Here is a 22,490-nt window from a genome sequence, read left to right as displayed (position 1 = left end):
TCCAAGTAGGATTTGGCATGAAATATTTTGACATGTAAATTACGACATTTGTAGCATACATTCACTCAAAATTTGGCTTTTAGTCTTCGAAATGTTTTTGTACAAATGGGGTTTGTGTAGATTATGCTCTTGCAAGATAACACCAAGATCCATTTCCTAAAGGAAAATATTTATATGCATCAATACCTCTTGAGTTGGTGCATAGTGATTTGATGTCTTTTCCAACTTGTTCTTTTTCAGGGGCCAAGTATGCACTAACACTTATTGATGATTTACCATGGTATTCTTGGGTGTACTTCCTCAAGTAAAAGGGTGCAGTCTTTGCAAAAATTAAGCCATTTAAAGATTTTGTTGAGAAGCAACTATCATGTTCCATCAAGAACCTACCCACTGATAATGGGGGGGAATATGTCAATCAAGCATTTAAATATTTCTATAGAGAACAAGGCATTCTCCATTAGCGCTTTGTTCCCTACATCCCTCAAAAATATGGTGTTGTTGAAAGGAAGAACCAAACACTCAAGGATATGGAAAATTGCATGATTCAATCTCAGAATGTGGCACCTTCCTTTTGAGTCAAAGCAGTTAATTGTGCCAATTATATTAAAAAACGAATGCCACATAAGGTAGTTCAACATATGAATCCAGTGGAAGCTTGGACACATGCGAAACTTGATGTCTCTTCTTTCAAAGTATTGGTAGTCTTTCTTGGGAATTATTTCTAGATAAAAAACACATAGCCATGGAAAATAAAAGTCAATAAGCGATATTTGTTGGCTACTGTGAAGACTTGAATGCCGATAGGTTCTTTGATACTACTTCTAAGGAAACGATGTTTTGAAGATATGTTTATTTTGATGAGAACACCAATTCAAGATCATATTGTCCTCCTTCCTCTACTTTTATTATTGATAATAGTTTTAATCATTGTGATGGTTTTGTAGATATCAAATATGAATGCCATAAGCTAGAAGATGATCTACCATCAGAACCAGACTAGTCTAATCGGGACCAAACCACTCAAGACCAATCATTGAGAAGGATCCTCCGTAAGTGAAAGTGACCTAAAAAATATGGCAAGGAAAGCAATTTTAGTTATCTTACCTCAAATCAATCATAAGGACATGAAGTCCTTACTCCCAAATAGGTCACATGCTTCTCACCCATAAGTAAACTAGGAGAGTGGAGAGGCCTCCCTTGGTAACCATGGTTCAAAGTGCATATGGCCTCACTTGTGGTGGTATTATTTTAGTTTTCCCTTCCATTTGAATGTGTGTATCTAGAGTGGCGTAGAGGCATCACTTTTAGCATTGATTGGAATTCCTCCATTTCATGTAATGTCCACTTTGGCATGTCATATAGAAATACTATTACTTTTGAAAAGTGCATATGTCTTACTTAGAAAATGCAACTTTTGTGTACATCACACATGAATTTTACTTTTGGCATATATGCATTTTGAATATTTGTGAAATTCATATTTTTTTCATTTTATATATGTGACATACTGCATAAATGATATAAATGAGAGTTGGAGCCATATCCAATAGAGGCACCGAAGACATGGATGGGAAATATTAATTGGTGTGGTACAAATGACATATATCAATCTCTTTGTAAATGGTTTTTTTTTTATCACATTTGGTTAAACATTGATAAGAAGACTAATCACCTTCTTAGCCAGGTTGACTGAATGCTACATGATAGACACTCACTACTCACACATGCATAACATATATGTGTTATAAAAATAATTCTCATGTCATTGATTAGAAGATACTATTGAATCTGTTTTTCATTGCCTGTTTTCAAATTTGTAATAGGTTATCTTAGTAGAGATAACTCTATTTTATTGTAGATTTGGTTCAACTTAATAGTAGGTTAGCTTGAGTAGGTTAGTTATGCTTTGTACCGGTTTCATTTCAATCAACACAATAATCTAGTTAGATTTATTTTGGTTTGCGACAATTTATTTCAGCTTTATAACATGTCAAGTAGGATTAGTCTTTTTATAACTAGGTGCTTGCGCTTTGTTTTGCAATTCTTTCAATTCAATCATTTGCAACATGTCATTTACAACTTTTATTTGATTCTCACTCTTTACATGTCAACCTTATTATTGAATAGGCATCCCTTGCATTCATAGAGTTAATGTGTCTCCTTTCTAAGTATATAGATATCATTATGCAATTTGCACACACTATGCATAATACCTCATCAAAGTAGCACATTCCTCGGTTGACAATTTAAATTTAAAGGTAAGGGGTTCAACACCCATATCACAATTATTTGGCCTAATAGTTTCCCTCTAGAATAGGATTCTTAATAATTCTTCTCTTTCATTCTCAAGGCATGGAGTTATTTCTTTTTCTATATTTATGTTTATTAGGTGTTTAGTGCATAACATTCAATATTAGAGCATAGGATCCTTAGGTTTCGCTCCTTCAAACAAGTCATCTTGGCATTTTCACTATAATTTTTTCTAAAAAAAATAGGATCTTGAGATGACATAGTGAAATACTTGTGGTAAAATTTCAAATCTTGGTTCACTATAGTTTTCATGTGACATGCTACGGAAGTTAGGGTTTTTAACTAGTCTCAAATAGGTTTTATGGATAAATAGTAATATCTAATCCTAGAAATATACAAATTGAGTGTCACTAGTTGTATTGGATACAATATCGATCAAAGTATTCCATGTATAAACTTTAGAAGTGGATTTGAAAAATTGGACTCATTGCAATTCATACAAGTTTGCTCTCCTAAAATGGCATGTTACCCATCAATATACATGTGTATCCCTAGGAGGAAAACTTTTCGTCCTCCTCCTACAGTGCAACTTGCCAAGCCACAATCCTACCATGATCCATACATATCCAGCTGCCTCTCATCCATTTTTATTAGTCACTCATTGATCCTACTCATATGATGAAGGTGAGTTTATCTACTGGGAGGTGCTTTAACCAATTTTTCATTTAAGTGCTTTCATTTAATATTTAAGGAATTATAATATGGATCACAAGTTGAAATTGGACTATAGACAACTAATGGTTGTGTACTTGTTCCCTTACTTCACCTTGGTAGTTATCATGTGTCCCTAGTCCAATGTGACCTTCCATACGATCTTTCTTTCATTGTCTAGGAGGTGCACAAATAGGAGGCTATGATAATGGTAGTACTCCATGTTGTTCATACTTAACACTTATCACCATTCCTTGATATTCGTTATCCCATATTTTGATTGGTTCTTGTTAATCATTCATATTGGTTTATTTGGTATTTGTTTCATTATTCCTTGTTGAGCTAATCCCTTCCTCCATGTATTTGAGGAATATAGATAAGTTTTTTCATTCCCTTAATCATCAAGAAAATTGGGAACCTAAATTACAAACCCTAAGGTCAATTAGTCTGTTTTCCCTAGTTTTGTTTAGATTTAGAATCACTCCAAAGAAATCCTGGAATAGTTTGTATCCAAGACTCAATATGCCCTAGATTAAGAAGATACTACTCTATCTCACTTGTGGTATTGTTTTAAATCTAAAAAATGTTTTTCTATGTTTTATGGTAATTAGGGTTAAATTGCAACAATTTTTTTTCATCATTAATGACTTACTTATGTATTCCCTAGGGTTAGGTCTTGTTTAAAAGTGCATTAGAGAAGCTACTCCAAAGTTTTTCATGCATTTTTTAACCATTTTTTAATAATGACATCAAACTTTATTTGTTGTTACATGCTTTATTAACCGCCATTTTTTTTTGTAATTTTTACCTTAGTTTACTCTCAAATTTAGCCTTCATTTCATATCATTTTTATACAGTTTTAACAACTAAATTTGTTGTTGTTATAAACTATCGTTTTTTGTAAATTGATGGCCTAAAAAACTAGTTTATAACATCCTTGATTGAGTGATTTATTTATTGTGTTCAAGTAACGTATGAGAGACTGCTTTGGTTAACCCTATTCTTTATATTGAACCATTTGCACTTTTAACTCAAATTTTGAAGTTACTCCTTCATCCATTGTAAACCCTATTTTTTTGTACCTTTATACAGTGGAAATTTGTTTTATAATCCTTAGGAAGAATTTAGATTAAGATCCTTGGGTTACTTGATCCCTAGTCATTACTAGGGTAGTCTCCCTTATGTTGGATTGCGCCCTTCACTAAAGAGAGGGGAGTAGTTGTTGAAGTGACACTTGTAATCGTTCCTGCGTGTCACACATTTTATAGGTTACATAGTGAGTCTTTGCAGTAGGTGCTAGATTTTGTTGTAATAAGGCCAAAATTAACAAGTTTTGGGAAAGTTACCATAACTTTTTATTGACACATTAAAGTTAGTCAAAATTGTAAAATTGTATTGAATACATATCATACTACCATATTCATAGTTATATCAAGTGAACGATAAACCTTCAAAATATTCTCCAAATCAAGGTTTTAAAAAGCTATGTTAAATTGGACCATGCATAATTTCTTATAGGAAAATCTACTTGAGGTGATTCAAAAGGTTTGGTAACGATAAAATAGAAAACAAATCAAAGTAAATATTGTTTTTTTCTCACATGGCAAAAGGTGGTGGAAAAAATTATGTACTTTCTAAACCTTTAAAGAACACATCCACAACCTATCCTAAATAATGTGAAGAATTAGGGAACCACAGATACCAATTGAAGAACCAATTTAATGACATGGGTAATAATGTGTTGAAAAGGGTTCATTTGGAACATTGGAAACAAATCCTTAAAATGGAAATTAAAGATAAAATGGAAAAGTGGATGGGTCAAAATATGGAAGCTATAGATAAAATGGAAAGATTATTGGATAAAAAGATGAAATGATTAGCATCCATTCTCTTACATACTCTAATGTGAGGTTCCATAAAAGCGATATTATGATGCAAGGAAATCAAGAAAACTAGGATAGAAAAATTGTTGAACCCTAATCACATATGGGGACGATTTTAACACATTTGGAGAAACATATATTGAGTCTCAAAATCATGATCATTCATCACTCCAATATCCACATCATAATGGTTAAACTCATGAGCAAGGAACTACTTAATTCCAAAGATAAATATGAGGAGTTTTGATGGTAAAAATCCTATAACATGGATATTCCAAGTGGAGTAGTTCATTGATCTACACCAAGTGCCAACTTTATGAAATATAACTCTTGCTTCCTTGTATTTTGAACATGATCAATTTGTCTAGTACCAATGGCTTTGTTGATGAAAAATGATTCTAATGTCCCTTGCTCGATTTTTATAGATGAATTGATAGCTCATTATGGGTATATTAAGAGAAGCATATTCTTTATTCAATTGATAAATATCTAGTAAAAAGGTCCATGTACAAAGCACATTCAATAATTTTTAGAAGTTGAATTTTAGAGTAAAGAACATTCCAAAGCATAATTTGTTAGATCTCTTTACGTGAATTTTAGAGGAGAGCATTCAACATGAGGTGCATCTTTGGGAACCTAAATCCATAGAACATGATTTTAATGTCGAAAATAAAGTTGAAAGTAAAAATATGGCTAGTAAAAAATTGGCCATTAGCAACTCTAGAGAGCAATGTCTTCCTTCTCCTAACCTTAATCAACCCACAAGGTTGACACCTTAGCAAAAGGATGGAAGAAGAGAAAATTGATTATGTTTTAATTGCTATAGCAAGTACAGTAAGGCGCAAAAGTGTGGTGAGGAAGTTATTATATGTAGACTGTGAAAACAAAGAATATTAAGAACTACAATTGTCTCAAGATATATAAGAGATTACTCTAAACATATATTTTCATGCAATAGTTAGCATCAATAATTATCAAACTCTCAACATAGAAATATATATCAAAAATAAAAAGGTAACATTGTTGATTGATTTTGGTAGTACCCATAAGTTTTTTAATTTCAAATTAGTTAAACTTCTCAAATGCTTTATATATCTAGCACCCAAGCTTATAGTAATAATTGTAAATGGAGGTACTATAAAATTTCCAGGAAATATCGTAATATTGAGCTCACTATATGGGGGTATTTATTAAATATCCAAATGATTGCAATCCAAATGGGTGGTGTTGATGTTGTATTAGGGGTTTAGTGGTTACAATCATTAGGAATGGTGGTTCTTAACTTTCATAAACTTTTCATGATATTTCCTTGAAAAGCATGGAAGTTAAACTCAAAGGTATCCAAGGGAATCCCTTTATAGGGATAAGTTATAACATCATGACAAAATTTTTAGAAAAGGGACACTATGGTGTAATTGAACTAATTACACTCAAAAGATGTTCAGACATCTAGAGCTTATGTTCCTTTAGATCTCAAAAAAATTATCGACAATCATTCTAAGGTATTTGAAGAGATTCCTAAAGGTCTTTCACCTACTCAATATCATGACTTTGTTATTTTTTGGTAACCAAGAAGTGTACCATCTAACATTAAAACCTTTTAGGCACCCATATCCATAAAATAGTGAGATTGAGTGTATGGTTTAAGAAATGTTAGAGGTTGGCATCACTTTGTCTAACTAAAGTGCTTTCTTTTGACTGGGGGTGATGGTTTACAAAAAAGGAAATTTCATGGCATATGTGTCTATATTATGGAGAATTCAACAAGTTGACCATTAAAGATGAGTTCCATATTCCTATCATGGATGAGTTGTTAGATGAATTTCAAGGAGAAATTTTATTTACCAAGTTGAATCTTCATTCTAAATATCATCTAATTAGAACAAGGCAAGAATACATACCTAAAACAACCTTTAGAACACATGAAGGTGATTGTGAGTTTTTGGTGATGTTGTTTGGTTTTATTAATGCACCTTTCACATTTCAAATATCAACGAGTTCTAATTTTAAACCCTTCCTCATAGAATTTTTGATAGTGATTTTTAGTGATAAACTAATCTATAGCAAAGATTATGAAGATCATGTACAACATGTTGACATGATCTTGAAACTATTGGAAGAGAAACAATGTTATGCAAATCCTTCCAAGTGTGCCATCAATGTTTAGTAAGCGAAATAATTGGGAAATATTGTATCTCATGATGTTGTTAAAGTGGATCCTAGAAAAGTTAAAGCTATGATAAAATGGTCAATCCCCAAAACCTTGAATAATATTAGATTATTCTTGGAAATTATAGGGAATTACCACAATTTGTTAAGAATTATGGTCAAATAGTAACATCTCTGACAATATTATTGAAAAACAAGGCATTTTCTTCGACTTGAGAAGCAACAAGAGAATTTGATAATTTAAAGAAGGCTATGTGTACAACTCTAATTTTTGTCATTCTTAACTTCTCAAAAACCCTTATTGTAGAATGTGATGTCTCAAGACACGGCATTGGTGTAAATTTAGTGCAAGAAGGAAGGCCCCTTTCCTTTAAAAGCAACCAACTTATGATAAACAACTTACTCAAATCCATTTATGAAAAAAAATGTTGGTCATACTAAATGTAGTTAAGAAATGGTCTTGCTACATGATAGGAAGACATTAAAGGTAAAAATAGATAATAATAACCTAAAGTACTTTTTGGAACAACAATTATCTTCAAAATAACAAAAAAAGGGGTTATAAAGGTGTTAGTTATGACTTTGAAATTATCTACAAAAAAATGAAAACAAAATGTGGTGTAAAATGCAATTTCAATGAAAAAAAGAGACATAGAGGGCTTACTTTATGTTATTTCCATTCCACAATTTACTTGTGTGAAAGAACTAATGATAGAATGGAAGAAATATTATAAGGTATAAGATCATTCAACAACTACAAGGGGACCTAAGTGCATTAGATAAATTTGTGGAAGAATGATTCATTGTGCTATGATGATAGCACCCATATTTATGTAAGAATTTCCTACTAAATTAGAAGGTCCTTTCGAAATCACACACTTATCCTATAGAAAGACATTCAAGGTTCCTAAAAATTTACTATGGGATCAAATGGTATTTTTCCTGGGAAGGTCTTAAAACTATTTTTCAAAAGTTTGTGGTTAAATGTTTGGTTTGTTAATAGAATAAAGGAGGCAATCAAGACCCTAAATCTTCTACAACCATTATCCATACCAAGTCTACATTTGGAAGAGGTCTCAATGGATTTTATTGCAGGTCTATCAATGTCCAATTGAAAGAATGTCATCATGGTAGTGGTGGATCAGTCCACAAAGTATGCCCATTTTTTCTCCTTGTGTCATCCTCTTAAATAAATTATAGTGGCTGCATAATTCATGGAAACAATTCAAAAGATACATGGAATCCTCAAGATTATTGTAAGTGATAAAGATCCAATTTTCAACACTAGTTTTTAAACTAAATTATTCTTGTATGGGTATTTAGTTGGCTCACACTCCTCTTACAGATTGTGAATAAATATCTACAATAGTATTTTAATTGCTTTGAATATGATAAATAGACACAATGTGTCAAGTGGTTTCACTTGGTAAAGTGGTGGTACAACATTTACTTCCATACTTCAATAAAAGTGTCCCCTTTTGTGGAACTTTATGTTTATTATCCTCCATACATCACATCACCCTTGAGAGGGAAAGAAAAGGTTCAAGTAATAGAGTACCACATAGAGCACCAATAAGAGGTTCTCCAACTATTAAAGGACGACTAGCAATAGCACAAAGTAGGATGAAAAATCAAGTAGATCAACATTGTTGTAAAATGATATTTGAAGTGGCAAATTGCGTATTTCTAAATTTACAACAATATAAATAAATATCCCTCAAGGAAAAAAATGAGGAGAATAAATTAATACCCAAGTATTATGATCCCTATAAGGTGTTGCAAAGGATAAGAAGTATGGATTACTATACTAAAGTTTCCTCTATCTTCACATACACATCCAATCTTCCATGTCTTTTTCTTTAATAAGGTAATTGACAATAAGATATGAACTCAAACTATTTTAACAGGGATTCATGAAGAAGGGAAATTCATATTATAACAAAAAACAAAATTTGAAACATGGATCAAGTAACTATGAAATCGAACAATTACTGAGTACCTCGTGAAGGGAAATAACCCATCGATAGAAGAGATAACATGGGAAGATGAATCCTTCATGTGAAAACTTCCATAGTTAATTAAGTGTTGAAGGAAACACTTGTATGAAGCGGAGGGGCATATTAAGCCATAGATATTGTATTATTACATTTATGTTGTTATATTAGTGTTTTTCTTATGGTTCCTCTAGGCCATTTAATTGCTGGTTCAACCCTTTAATTGTAATTGTACTCTTTGTCTCTTATATATCGCAAGGAGACCTATTTTTACGATCATCTCATTTTGTGCATTTGTTATATTGTAAGGGTAAGTTTCCTCCTCAAAGAGGCTTCACATTCTTAAGGCTTGGAGTTACTTCTCTTTCTATTTTTATGTTTTCTGGTGTTTGATACATAAAATTATTATTCTTCACATCAAATTTTGTAGATGACACTCATGTGCAACTGATGTTCCAAGCCATGAAGGTGTTGAAGTGAGATAATGTGAGGTGATAAGTACCATCTCTTTTTTCCTCACAATCCAATTGTTTTGATTTTTATAATCACATAGACTAGAGGACATTGGAGAGGTAAAAGAGATGGATCAAGGGGCTTGAAATAGGGGAACACAAGGGAAGGGGAGGATCCATAGTAAGGAGTACCAATGGAGAAAGAGGGATTGAGAGATTGGGGAAGTGTAAGATAATGTAGAAGGCAAGCTTCAACTTGGTGAGATGATTAGTGAAGGAGAAAAGGGAATAATGCAAAGTCGAATAGTCAATATTGGATATATGAAAACGCTTGAGGTGGGGTGAACACAAGAGGATATTACTGGAAGTTATATTTTACATTGGTTTTTATCCTTACATATATTCATAGGGTACTTGAATATTCAATTTAGATTCTCACAAACCACCTGTAGGCACCTTGTAGATAATCCCTTTACAAACATAGAAGTAATTAGTAATTTCATTGGTGCAAAAGTTTATGTGATATCCAAGTATACATGTCTTTGAGATATGTTGGCATGAGAGAAGGCCACATTGGCATTGATCATGGAGTTCTATGTCACATATAAGGTTAAAATTATCACAGTGCTCAAGTCAATTACGAAAATTGAAAACTTACCATGAACATTTCCTTTCTCGATTTATCCAATAATGGATTCATGACATTATTTTTGGCACTAGTATCCAATGAATATCCTAGAAATCATAATGAAAAAATAGATGTAGGCCGTGTTTTTTTTTTTAATTCACTATATAATATCTTGAATACAATGTCTATTATCCTTTTATTTGTAACTATGATTCCATTGATCAAAGATAGGAAACATCCATTAATAAACAACTCACGAAGAAGTTAGTGGTTATCCAACACCACTAAATCCATTCTTAGTGAATGAGTGGTTATCCAACACCACTAAATCCATTCTTAGTGAATGAGTGGTTATCCAACACCACTAAATCCATTCTTAGTGAATGTACTATGAATGAGTTCATGAAGATCATAAGAAAATAATTAGTAAAAGAGGCCACCTTTCCTTTTCAATAAGATTCAACCTCAATTATACAAGTTGAGATAAGGGAAACAAATGCAAGCAAATGTGATGTAAACTATAAATGTTTGCATGAGTAATAGTTCAAAAGGGAGCTATTAGATTTAAGTATTTCCTATTTTATTATATGTACCCTAAGAAAAAATAAACAATCATACATATTATTGATAGATTTAAGGTCGACCTACTAAGCTTAAGCTTATGTTTAATAACATTGTTATATCTTGATCTACCATAGCCATAAAATAGCATCTCAAGCCATCACCTAAATATGTTAAGGCCTTTGGATTTATCCTATGTAATTAGCATATATTTCATTATTAGAAAGTTGCATTAATAATTTTGGTTTAACAATAATTGAATATATTGTATTAAGAAATATGTGCCTGAACATGAAAAATTGCATCGAGAGTACAAAAAGTATATACTACAGGCTATCAACATCTTGTTGTTCAAAATGCTTTATTCCATATCTTAGTTTTAACAACAAAATAGTTATACTATAAGCTCCATAAATATAAAATCAACAATGAAGTCCTCATAGAAGGAAAAAATTGACTTCCATGCAAACTTAGACCTAATTTGGATGATGTTATTCTTCTTAAGAGCTCACAGGTTCCATAGTTGGAGTAGCTACATTCAAATTAGGAAAGAGGAAATCAAAATTACTAATAGAATTCATTATATAAATAGAGGTTTGAGTAACCTTGGCATTGGCATGCTACAATTCCACAATTTCACTTCCTAAACTACTGATCTTGCCTTCATCCCTCTAGATCTAGATTCTCTATTCATTGAGTATATCCATGGTAGAGGTAAGTTTAGAGACTAATTTATTGTATCATATCTGTAACTATAACATATCATGCCATAGATCCTTTATATATTATGCCATAAGGGAAGAATTATTCTTCCTAATCATGCTAATTATGATAGCCAAACACTCTGAAACGCTCACTGGAAGATGCTCCCAGATAATCACCACTAGTTGAGTAATCATTGCCCACGACCAACATTGAGAGGAGATGAAAGCCACTAAAGTTATATTAAATCCAAAGCTACTCATGCAAGTAGTGTTGACCAAAATTACATCAATCGGTTTCACTTACAAAAGCATCCAATAGCCAAAATCGTTGATAGTAGAGTAGAACAAAACCCAATTAAAATCCATATATCAACAAACTAGACACTAAACCTATAAACCAAATACCACATAAGGAAAGAAATAGAACATCCATATCAACCCATAAACAAAGGTTGAACAAGCTCAACCCAGCGAACAAAATCATTGAAAGGAGAGCTTAATGGGACCCCACTATTTCCTATGTAAAAGACCAATAGTCTAGAGCTTCAGAATTGACCCAGGGTAGTTCAATGGTTGAGCATGCTCAATTCATCCCTTAGTTATAGTGGCCATCGAAGATGAACCCTTTTTTTTTTTGCAGCATGTGCCTCCACTACAAGTCATATTTGCACCAATCTCCCACAATTGGATTCACTCAATAGCATACATGTCCACAGATTCCATTACTAAGTAATAAACTCTTCTAAAAAGTTTCATTATGAAGTTTGTATAATCTAGTTTTTCAACTAATTAATGGACCAAATGCATACCTTCTACTACCCTCTACCAACACATCAATCCATTACCACTTGTCCAAAGATTTTTTTTAGGGGTGAAATTTCGTTAATGGACAATTTTTCAGACATCTTTTGGAAAAAATATTCGCTCATTTGCTTAAAAATTTTCCATTTTTTTTACAGAGATATGATTAAATTGATAATTTTGCCAAAAAATTACCATTTTTTATAGTAAATTTGTTAGGTCCCTACAATACTAGTGATTACCCCATTACTATTATAGTTGTATCCCTTATTAATATTGTTGTGCCCCTATTGTCCCCATATTGTTATTACTGTGCCCCGTAGAATCCCTCTATTGTTATTTTCGTGCATTTATATTATTATTGTTAGGTCAGCTGGGTTATACTGTGACTCCTTAGACTCCTATATATAGAAAGGAGGTTTTGTCATTTGAATCATCAAGGAATCATTCATTTGTGTAATGTAAAGGAGGTTGCCCCCTCAAAGAGGCTGAGTTCTAAGGCGTTGATATATCTTTTCTATCTTTTTGTGAGCTGGTTTCATAACATTTGGTATCAGAGCTTTGGATTCTAGGGTTTCGCTGCTCCAAATAAGTCATTGTGGAATTTTTGCTATAAATTTTTTTCTGTGTTGTTTTAGAAGCGAAAAAAAAAAACCCATTCGAGACGAAATCGCACTAAACCTCGGCTCCAAATTTCAGAGCTTTTCGCACTATATTTGCAGAGATATTATCTGAGGAAGTTGGTCTTTTTGCAGACTCCTGAATTACATTCCAAACAGGTGACCTGGGGAAAATCGTCATAACTTTGTCTCTGAGCATCGGATTGAAATTTCGTAAGAAGGTACGGAAAGAGGAAGGACTTTAGTTTCTTGTATATATTTTTCAGAGCCAAAGGTCGAAACAGGGACACGTGGTATGTCGTACAAGTTCGCTCTACTGAACTAGTCTATAATCAGGTCAATGTGGGAGATTTGGTATAACTCTTCCTTGGAGAATCCAATTTGGATCAGACTGGTGGCATTGGAAAGAGGACACAGAGGGCTACTGTAGGTCACAATTTCAGAATTGGATGATCCGAAATTACAGAGATACATCAGAGACAATATCGAGCTCCTACAAAGTGAAAAAAGGTGTGTAGATTTTTTTAAATTTTTGCTTAAGTTTGGTTTGAAAAATTATTTTGAAGGAATTCAAAGGGCATAGTAGAGCATTATTATTAGTAATTGATGGCCCGAGAAAAGAAAATGCAAACACCTAGTAAGAAACTTGAAAGCTCTAGCATGACTCATGAAGAAGGGGAAGAAATACTACATGATATATCAAAATTACAAGACCAAGTGCAACAAATGCCACTCTCACAAAAGCTAACAGAAGCTAAGATAAATGGCGTGGAATCTAAGATAAATGGTGTGGAATCTAAGATGAATGGCGTGGAAGCTAAGATGGATGATTTGAAGATAGAATTGAAGAAATATTTGAAGACAAACTTGGCAGATTTGAAGACAGACATGGCAGATTTGAAGACAGTTTTGACAAATTTTCTACAAGAAATACTTACTAATGGTGAAAGGGTAGTAAAGGAAACTCATGATGCGAACAAAAGAAATGTTAATCATGATTTCATAGACTCTAATGTTGGATCTAAGACCCACCATATTCCGAAAATCGATATGAGGAAGTTTGATGGCAAGGATCCCGCAACATGGATATTACAAATGGAGCAATTTTTTGATCTCAATAATGTGCAAAACACACAAAAGGTATGTATTGCAACTTTATATTTGGAACCAAATTAGTTTGTATGGTATCAATGGCTTTGCTCCCGTAAACAAATTATCGCTTGGGCAATTTTTACGGAAGAATTGATAGCACATTATGAGGATACAAAAAACAACACTTTTTTTAGCCAATTGATAAGTCTCAAACAAAAGGGTTCAATAATGGAGCACATTGAGGAGTTCCAAAAATTAAACATAAGGGTAAAAAATATTCTAGAGAAGCATAGGATTGATGTGTTCATAGGGACTTTAAAGGATAATATCCAACATGATGTTCGCCTTTGGGAACCTGATTCATTAGAGAAGGCATTTAGGTTAGCAAGAAAAATGGAAAGCAAAATTATGGCAACCAGGAAGCATACCACTCACAACTATAAAGAGGGAAGTGTTTTTGCCCCTAGTCTTCCACAACCTATAAGGTTGACACCACAACAATTGGAAGAAAAAGAGCAAAAGGGCTTCGTTACAGTTGTGATAGAAAATACACTAAAGGTCATAAGTGTGTTGAGAAGAAATTATTCTACATAGATTGTGAAGAGGAAGAAGAAAAGGAGCAAGAAAGGTCAAAAGAAGAGGATATACTCCAGGAACAAAGCCTAGATAAAGAAGAAATGAATCCGACCATATATTGTAATGCATTGGCGGGAATTACCACTCCTCAAACCATCAAGATAGAAGGACAAATCAAGAAGAAAAAGGTAATAGTGTTGATTGATTCAGGAAGTGCCCACAATTTTATTCATTGTAAGGTAGCAAAAGAATTGAATTGCTTCTTATATCCAGTACTAGAGTGTCAAGTGATGGTTGCAAATGGAGGAACAATAAATTTCTCTGGAAAGTACCATAATATCAAGCTATCCATGGGAGAATATGTATTGACTAGCCAAATGCTTTCCATTCCAATGGGAGGTGCTAATGTTGTACTAGGAGTCCAATGGCTACAATCCTTGGGTACAATAGCTTTTAATTTTCAAGAACTTTTCATGAAATTTTCTACAGAAGGAAAGGAAATTGAATTAAGGGGTATTACAGGGAAACCAGGAAAGATAATCAGCTCTAACGGTATGACAAAGCTTCTAAAAAAGGAACAAAGAGGTGTAATTGCACAATTATGTTCACTAGATGTTTCCAGATCGAAATCATCTATTTCTCTAGATCTCCAAAAAGTCTTGGACAATCATTGCAAGGTATTTGAGACTCGCAAAGGTCTCCCACCTATTTGTGATCATGATTATGCTATTCATCTAATTCCAGGAAGTGTTCCTCCAAACATCAAGCCGTACATATATCCCTATGCCCAAAAGAGTGAAATTGAACGTATGGTGGTAGAAATGCTAGAGGCTAGTATAATTCAACCTAGTCAAAGTTCTTTCTCTGCTCCATTAGTATTGGTACACAAGAAGGATGGATCATGGTGCATGTGTTCGAATTATAGGGAGCTCAACAAGCTCACTATTAAAGATAAGTTTCCCATTCTTGTCATTGATGAATTACTGGATGAATTGCATGGATCAATTTACTTCACCAAGTTGGATCTTCGTTCAGGATATCATCAAATCAGAATGAAGACTGAAGACATTCCGAAAACAACAATTAGAACTCATGAGGGTCATTATGAATTTTTGGTCATGCCTTTTGGCCTTACCAATGCACCTTCTACATTTCAAGGTTTGATGAATTCCATTTTCAAACCCTTCCTTAGAAAATCTGTGTTAGTATTTTTTGATGATATACTAATCTACAACAAATCTTGCAAGGATCATGTTGAACATGTTGACAGGGTGCTACAACTATTGGAGGAGAAACAATTATATGCAAAAAGATCCAAATGTTTCTTTGGAGTACAAGAGGTGGAATATCTGGGTCATATTGTATCTCATGAAGGAGTTAAGGTAGACCCTATCAAAATTAAAGCCATTTAGGAACGGAAAATCCCCACATCCATAAAGCATCTACGAGGATTTCTCGGGTTGACAGGGTATTATCGCAAGTTTGTTAAGAATTATGGGAGAATAACAGCAGCTCTAACAACATTATTGAAGAAAGATGCATTTTCATGGACTCTAGAAGCAACAAAGGCCTTCGAACATCTTAAAGAGGCAATGTGCCAAGCACCAGTCTTAGCTACACCGGACTTCACAAAAACCTTTATTATGGAATTTGATGCTTCAGGAAATGGAATTGGTGTTGTTTTAATGCAAGATGAAATACCCATTGCTTTTGAAAGTCGTCCAATCAAGGGAAAGTTTTTACCCAAAGCTATTTATGAGAAGGAAATGTTGGCAATACTACATGCACTTAAGAAATGGCGACCCTACCTAATGGGAAGACACTTCAAGGTAAAAACGGATCATGATAGCCTTAAATACTTTTTAGAACAAATATTATCCTCTGAAGAGAAACAAAAGTGGGTCACAAAGATGTTGGTTTATGACTTTGAAATCATCTACAAAAAAGGGAAGCAAAATGTGGTGGCAGATGCACTCTCAAGAAAGGATGAGGATGTGGAAGCATTGTTGTGTGCCATTTCTATTATCCAACTAGATTGGATAAATGAAGCAAGGGAGGAATGGAAGAATGATGAAGAAGTGTGGGCATTTATTCGAAAGTTACAACAAGATTCCAGTACATCTGATACATTTAGCTGGCAAAATGATTCGTTATGGTACAAAGATCACTTATACCTCTGTAAGAATTCCCAACTCAAACAAAAGATTCTTATGGAATTGCACACTTCTCCCTTAGGAGGGCACTCAGGATTTTTAAAAACCTACCACAGGATTAAGAAGGAATTTTTTTGGGATGGCCTTAAATCGAATATTCAAAAGTTTGTGGCAGAATGTTTTGTTTTCCAACAAAATAAATTTGAAACAATTAAGACCCCGTGTCTATTACAACCTGTATCCATTCCAAGCCAACGTTGGGAGGAGGTTTCAATGGATTTTATCACAAGTTTACCCAAGTCTGAGGGAAAGAGTGTCATCATGGTGGTAGTTGACAAACCTACCAAGTATGCACACTTTTGTGCATTATCACGTCCATTTAAAGCCAGTACAATTTCTACTGCATTTATGGAAACAATTCAAAAGCTACATGGAAATCCAAAGATTATTGTAAGTGACAGAGACCCCATTTTCACTAGAAATTTTTGGACAGAATTATTTTCTTGTCTCGGTACTCAATTAGCTCATAGCTCATCTTATCATCCTCAATCTGATGGGAAAACTGAGATAGTAAACAAATGTTTGGAAGGATATCTTCGTTGCTTTGTATCTGATAAGCAGACACAATGGGTCAATGGTTGCCTCTGGCTGAATGGTGGTACAACACTTCCTTCCACACAACAAAAAAATGACCCCATTTATGGCACTTTATGGATATCAGCCATCATCCATCACATCATATTTAAGAGAAAATTCTAAGGTTCAAGCAGTGGAACATCACATTGAGCATCAACAACAAGTCCTCCAACTCTTAAAGGATAACCTCATGTTGGCACAGAATAGAATGAAACAACAGGCAGATCAACATCGCAGCGAAAGAAGTTTTGATGTAGGTGATTGGGTATTCCTATGGCTACAACCATATAAACAAATTTCCCTCAAGCCAGCTAAGAAGGAGAATAAATTATCACCAAAGTATTATGGTTCGTACAAGGTGTTGCAAAAGATTGGTACTATGGCATAGAAATTGGAGCTTCTCGAGTGCACCCAGTTTTCCATGTTTCATGTTTAAAGAAGGTTATAGGTGACAAGCTCCCAGTTCAAACAATATTGCTAGAACTTGACGAGGAAGGAAAAATTATATTGGGACTGGAAGCAGTCACAGAAACAAGAACTCAACAGCTACGAAATCGATCAATTTCGGAGTATCTCATCAAGTGGAAGAACTTATCCACTGAAGATTCCACATGGGAGGATGAGAATTTTATACAGAAGCATCCAGAACTACTCAAGCGATGAGGACAACACTTTTTTGAAGGAGAGGGGCATGTTAGAGCCCTACAATACTAGTGATTACCCCATTACTATTGTAGTTGTATCCCTTATTAATATTGTTGTGCCCCTATTGTCCCCATATTGTTATTACTGTGCCCCGTAGAATCCCTCTATTGTTATTTTTGTGCCTTTATATTATTATTGTTAGGTTAGCTGGGTTATATTGTGACTCCTTAGACTCCTATATATAGAAAGGAGGTTTTGTCATTTGAATCATAAACGAATCATTCATTTGTGTAATGTAAAGGAGGTTGCCCCCTCGAAGAGGCTGAATTCTAAGGCGTTGATCTATCTTTTCTATCTTTTTGTGAGCTAGTTTCATAACAAAATTACATGTTTTTTATTTTAATATTTGTCTACATTCTATATGTATGAATTTTCAAACCAAAATAGTCATCTAAAATACTATACATAGGCATAATATTTGAATCTTTAAAAAAATACCCTGCACTTCTCCACGTCTTACAATATTGATAAATAAGTCTCTTTCTCATTGATAAGGAGAGTTCCAAGATCATTTAAGGTTGTCAGGTTTTCTAATGAATGCGCTTCAATATTATTTTGCATAAGAATGTACTTTACTTTGATGTCAATTAAGGAACTCAAATGAGCTCCAATCCTTTTGAAAATGAAATTGGGTTTGAGGTTTGATGGAGAAGAGCCAATAATAAGATGGTGAATTATGACCTTGGAGTTCCCCACTATGATCTATTTGCATATTTGAATAGGAATTGTATGGATAATCCCATAAAGGAGGGAATAGCTTCTATATGGTTATTGGTAGCCTTCCCCAAACTCCATGAAAAGGATAGTTCTAGTTGTCCCACTAAGAGCACTAGCACATCAACACCGCCACATTACCCCCCCCCCCCCCCCCCCCCCCAAAGAATACCCTTTTCCCCAACTCCCCCCATGCCTACCACCCCTAGAAAATTGCATAAATTTTATTTGATTAAAATGAGTTTATATTTTGACAATGTTAATTATGGTTATCACATTGTAGATTGATCCTTAACAATTTCATAAATTTTCTTAGGATGTTATATGTTAGGATATTGTGTATATTTTATTCAATAATTTTTTTATATTTACCTAGCTATGTTGTCATTGCAGTACATCTACAAATAAAACTTAAGGGGAAGAAGAATTAGGAGATTATTCTAAACACAAGAGAACAAATGAGGAACACTTGCAATATGAGAAGAAAAATCAAAAGATCAAGATGGTTGTTCAAAAGTGAGTGTAATTACATAATTTTTTTCCTTATCATGTTATAAATTTAATTAAATGTTAGTGCACATGTTATGTGCACAATGATTATATATATATATATATATATAGAGAGAGAGAGAGAGAGAGAGAGAGACACACACACACACACACACACAAAGAAAGAAATCAACCTCCATCCCAGCCCAAAGGAAAGAGTGAGGTTGTTGGTATCAGGCCAACCCTTAATTATACTCACTTAAGAGTGCTTAGGCTCAAAGCCATTATAAGAATATTCTTCAAGGCATCAAATCTCAACATGTCACTAATGGGGATTTGAAGAGAACCACAATTCACACACACACAATTTTAGAACTTTCTTGAAAATTGCATGGCGTATTTGACTTGCTCATAATGCAAGTTTAATTAAGGATAATCATTTACCTCCACTTTAATGTGTTATAAAAAGTACATCCATCATGGATTGTTTCCCATCTTCTTTAAAGGAAAAATTCATGAAGAAACTTGTAGTTCAAAATATTGACAGGTTAGGAGCATGACCATACTTTGATGGGGACCTATAAAGGGGACTCCTATCCCTATGGGGCTACTGTGGTAATATATCTAAGTGATTCTTGTGTATATAAATTCAAGGTTGGGCTTCATAGAATTACAAACAACTATGTCAAATTAATGGGTCTTAAATTACTTCTAACACTCTATGGAAAAGGGGTTGCCAAAATTTAAATATGTCATGATTATATGGTGATGATAAATTAGATGTGGGGCATCAATTGTTTGAAAAATTTCTTGTTAATTCTTATTTTCAATGAGATTCAACTGATCAAATCCATAAGTAACATAAAATCTTTTCGCCACCTTTTTATGGAAAGAAATGACGAAGTAGAAATTCTCTCAAAGGGCCTAGGTTTTCAATGAATTCAAAATCATGGCGCAATCAAGAGCTTAAAGATGTATCGCTTGTGGGACATTTTCCTCCAAATGTATTATGAACTATCTACTTAGATGGTTGTGATTATAACACTATATTTTTCTTTAGTTTATGTATTTCCTCCTAAAAATGGTTTGTTGTATTTATTGACTATCATTTTTTGGTCCAAGGATATGTAGAAAATCTAAGATTTACTAAGAAGATATTTAGATAAATATTTTAGTTCCTTAATGGAGTCGAAGGATGTAATTGCTAAACTATTTTGGTTGTATTTGAGAAGGGGAATATGTGACTTTTTTCCTTTGTTTTAAGGATGGAATAAATTTATAAAGCATATGCAAAATGTAATTTTTTTTCTACATATGAATATTAAAATAAAACAAAAATTTCCAAGGAAAAAATGATATTAATTAATAATTAATTAAGAATAGTTGATAATTCTTACTGAAATATATAAGAGTTATTAATTAATTAGTATTGTTCTTAATAATTATTCATAATAGTTAATAATAATCTTCAATTACTAATAACAATAATTAGTTAGTTTGGTCTAGCTTGGGTGGTTAGGAGGAACGATTATTATCTTCACCATCAAGGTTCAATTCTTGCAAGTGACATTTTGAGTTTTGAACAATATATTGTTGCAATGGCCTTGAGTCATATGTTGACATAGCCTAAAGCTTCTATCAAATCTAGTTTACCCTATACCATCCTCAAAGTGAGGGGACTACCCAACAAGTTTCCTAGAATATGTATTTCATAGTTTATATATATATATATATATATATATATATATATATATATATATAATATTTGATTCTAACATGATGTTGCTTAATGTTAAAAGTGTATTTAATACATCACAATATGCATACATTTAATGTAGCTAGGACACTAATTTCGTGAATGTTTCTTTTGAAATTATGACACAACAAATGCCATAATGTAATGCTAAAGTAAAGCAAATCAAGACATTACCAAACCAATAATAATTATATAGTTCTAACATGGTGATACTAGATGTTCAAAGTGTATTTAGTATAATGCAATATGCATACGTTTGATGTAATTATGACACTAACTGCATGAATGTTTCTTTTGAATTCATAAGTATGATACAACAAATAATAATGAAAGGTTAAATTGAAGAAAATCAAGACACCACCCACTACACCATGTTTTGCATCATGAATACTTAGTGAAAACAAATTACAATGAACCGCCTAGTGACATAAATGTTAATCCCAAAACCCTATATTCTAGTAGTGAGAATAATGTTAGGGGAATAGTGCGAACCGAGATAGAAGGGCAAAGAATTTCCTCAAAATCATCAACAAAAGTGTCAACAAAAAGGCCAAGACCCCACAATAGAAGCACCTATCATATTGTCAATACTAGTATGAGTAGAAACATCAAGAGCATTAGTAGGACCATCAAACACAAGCATGTATCATGCACTGACACCCATGATGGTCATCCTGCAATGCATTATGGACCTTAGTATATGGTAAAATAACCATGACAATTCACAAGGAATATGCATAAGATTACATCAATGCTCTTGATGTCACATGACATATCTACATCTAACTAGTGTGACATCAAAGCTATCTAACAATGCACACAGATCAATAATATAAAATGAAAATCATATCACTAGTTTGGATCAATGGCTCTCAAGCCTATGCCAATGTGATATCATAGCATCATCAACATCGTCCATGTCCACATTCTCCTAAAATTTGTGCACTCCATCACTAATTACCCCCATATCTACAAATTTGTTAATGATCAATTAAACAATTTAGACATAATCTTATAACCAACAACATCATTGTACATCAAATATGAGAAAAGTTTATTTATCTCAACTAAAATTAACGTGAGTATGTCATTCATCTCATTTGTTGGCTCGTCTAAGGGAAATAGTAAGTACTCCATTGCTTGCTAATCCATCTTTAGATACAAATATTGCAAAATGATTACTATATTTGACAAATGCTTACAAATACTTACTATATTTGACATCGACATAAGTCTCGTGGGGTCTTTGAGTGAGTGCTTATTAATTATTTACATTATTTTCTTTCTGGGGTCCTCAATATTTGCTTACAATTTTTTTGACATTTTAAAGTAATATATGGTAAAATTTAGAAGCATTTGTTAATATGTTTATTTTTGTATGTATGAGAAAACATATAAAATATTTATTTGAGAATTTATTTATGTAAGTAAATTCTTTTTTTTGCTGAAGCAAGAGACGGTCCTTCTATTGACTTAAGAAAGAAAATAAATTACATAGGTTACAACAAGCACTCAAAAGCGCAAACCCCCACAAGGAAGAGGGAGAAAAAAACATTGTGCCTTAAACCCGCTTTTTTTAAAAGAGCCAGATAGTCC

This window comes from Pinus tabuliformis, chromosome X (genome assembly GCF_031772625.1).
Source record: "Pinus tabuliformis cultivar Carrire ecotype Pingquan chromosome X, CPIR1, whole genome shotgun sequence".
In the NCBI taxonomy this organism is placed as follows: Eukaryota; Viridiplantae; Streptophyta; class Pinopsida; order Pinales; family Pinaceae; genus Pinus; species Pinus tabuliformis.
The sequence above is the reverse complement of the archived record's forward strand: the minus strand, read 5'-3'. Positions refer to the sequence as shown.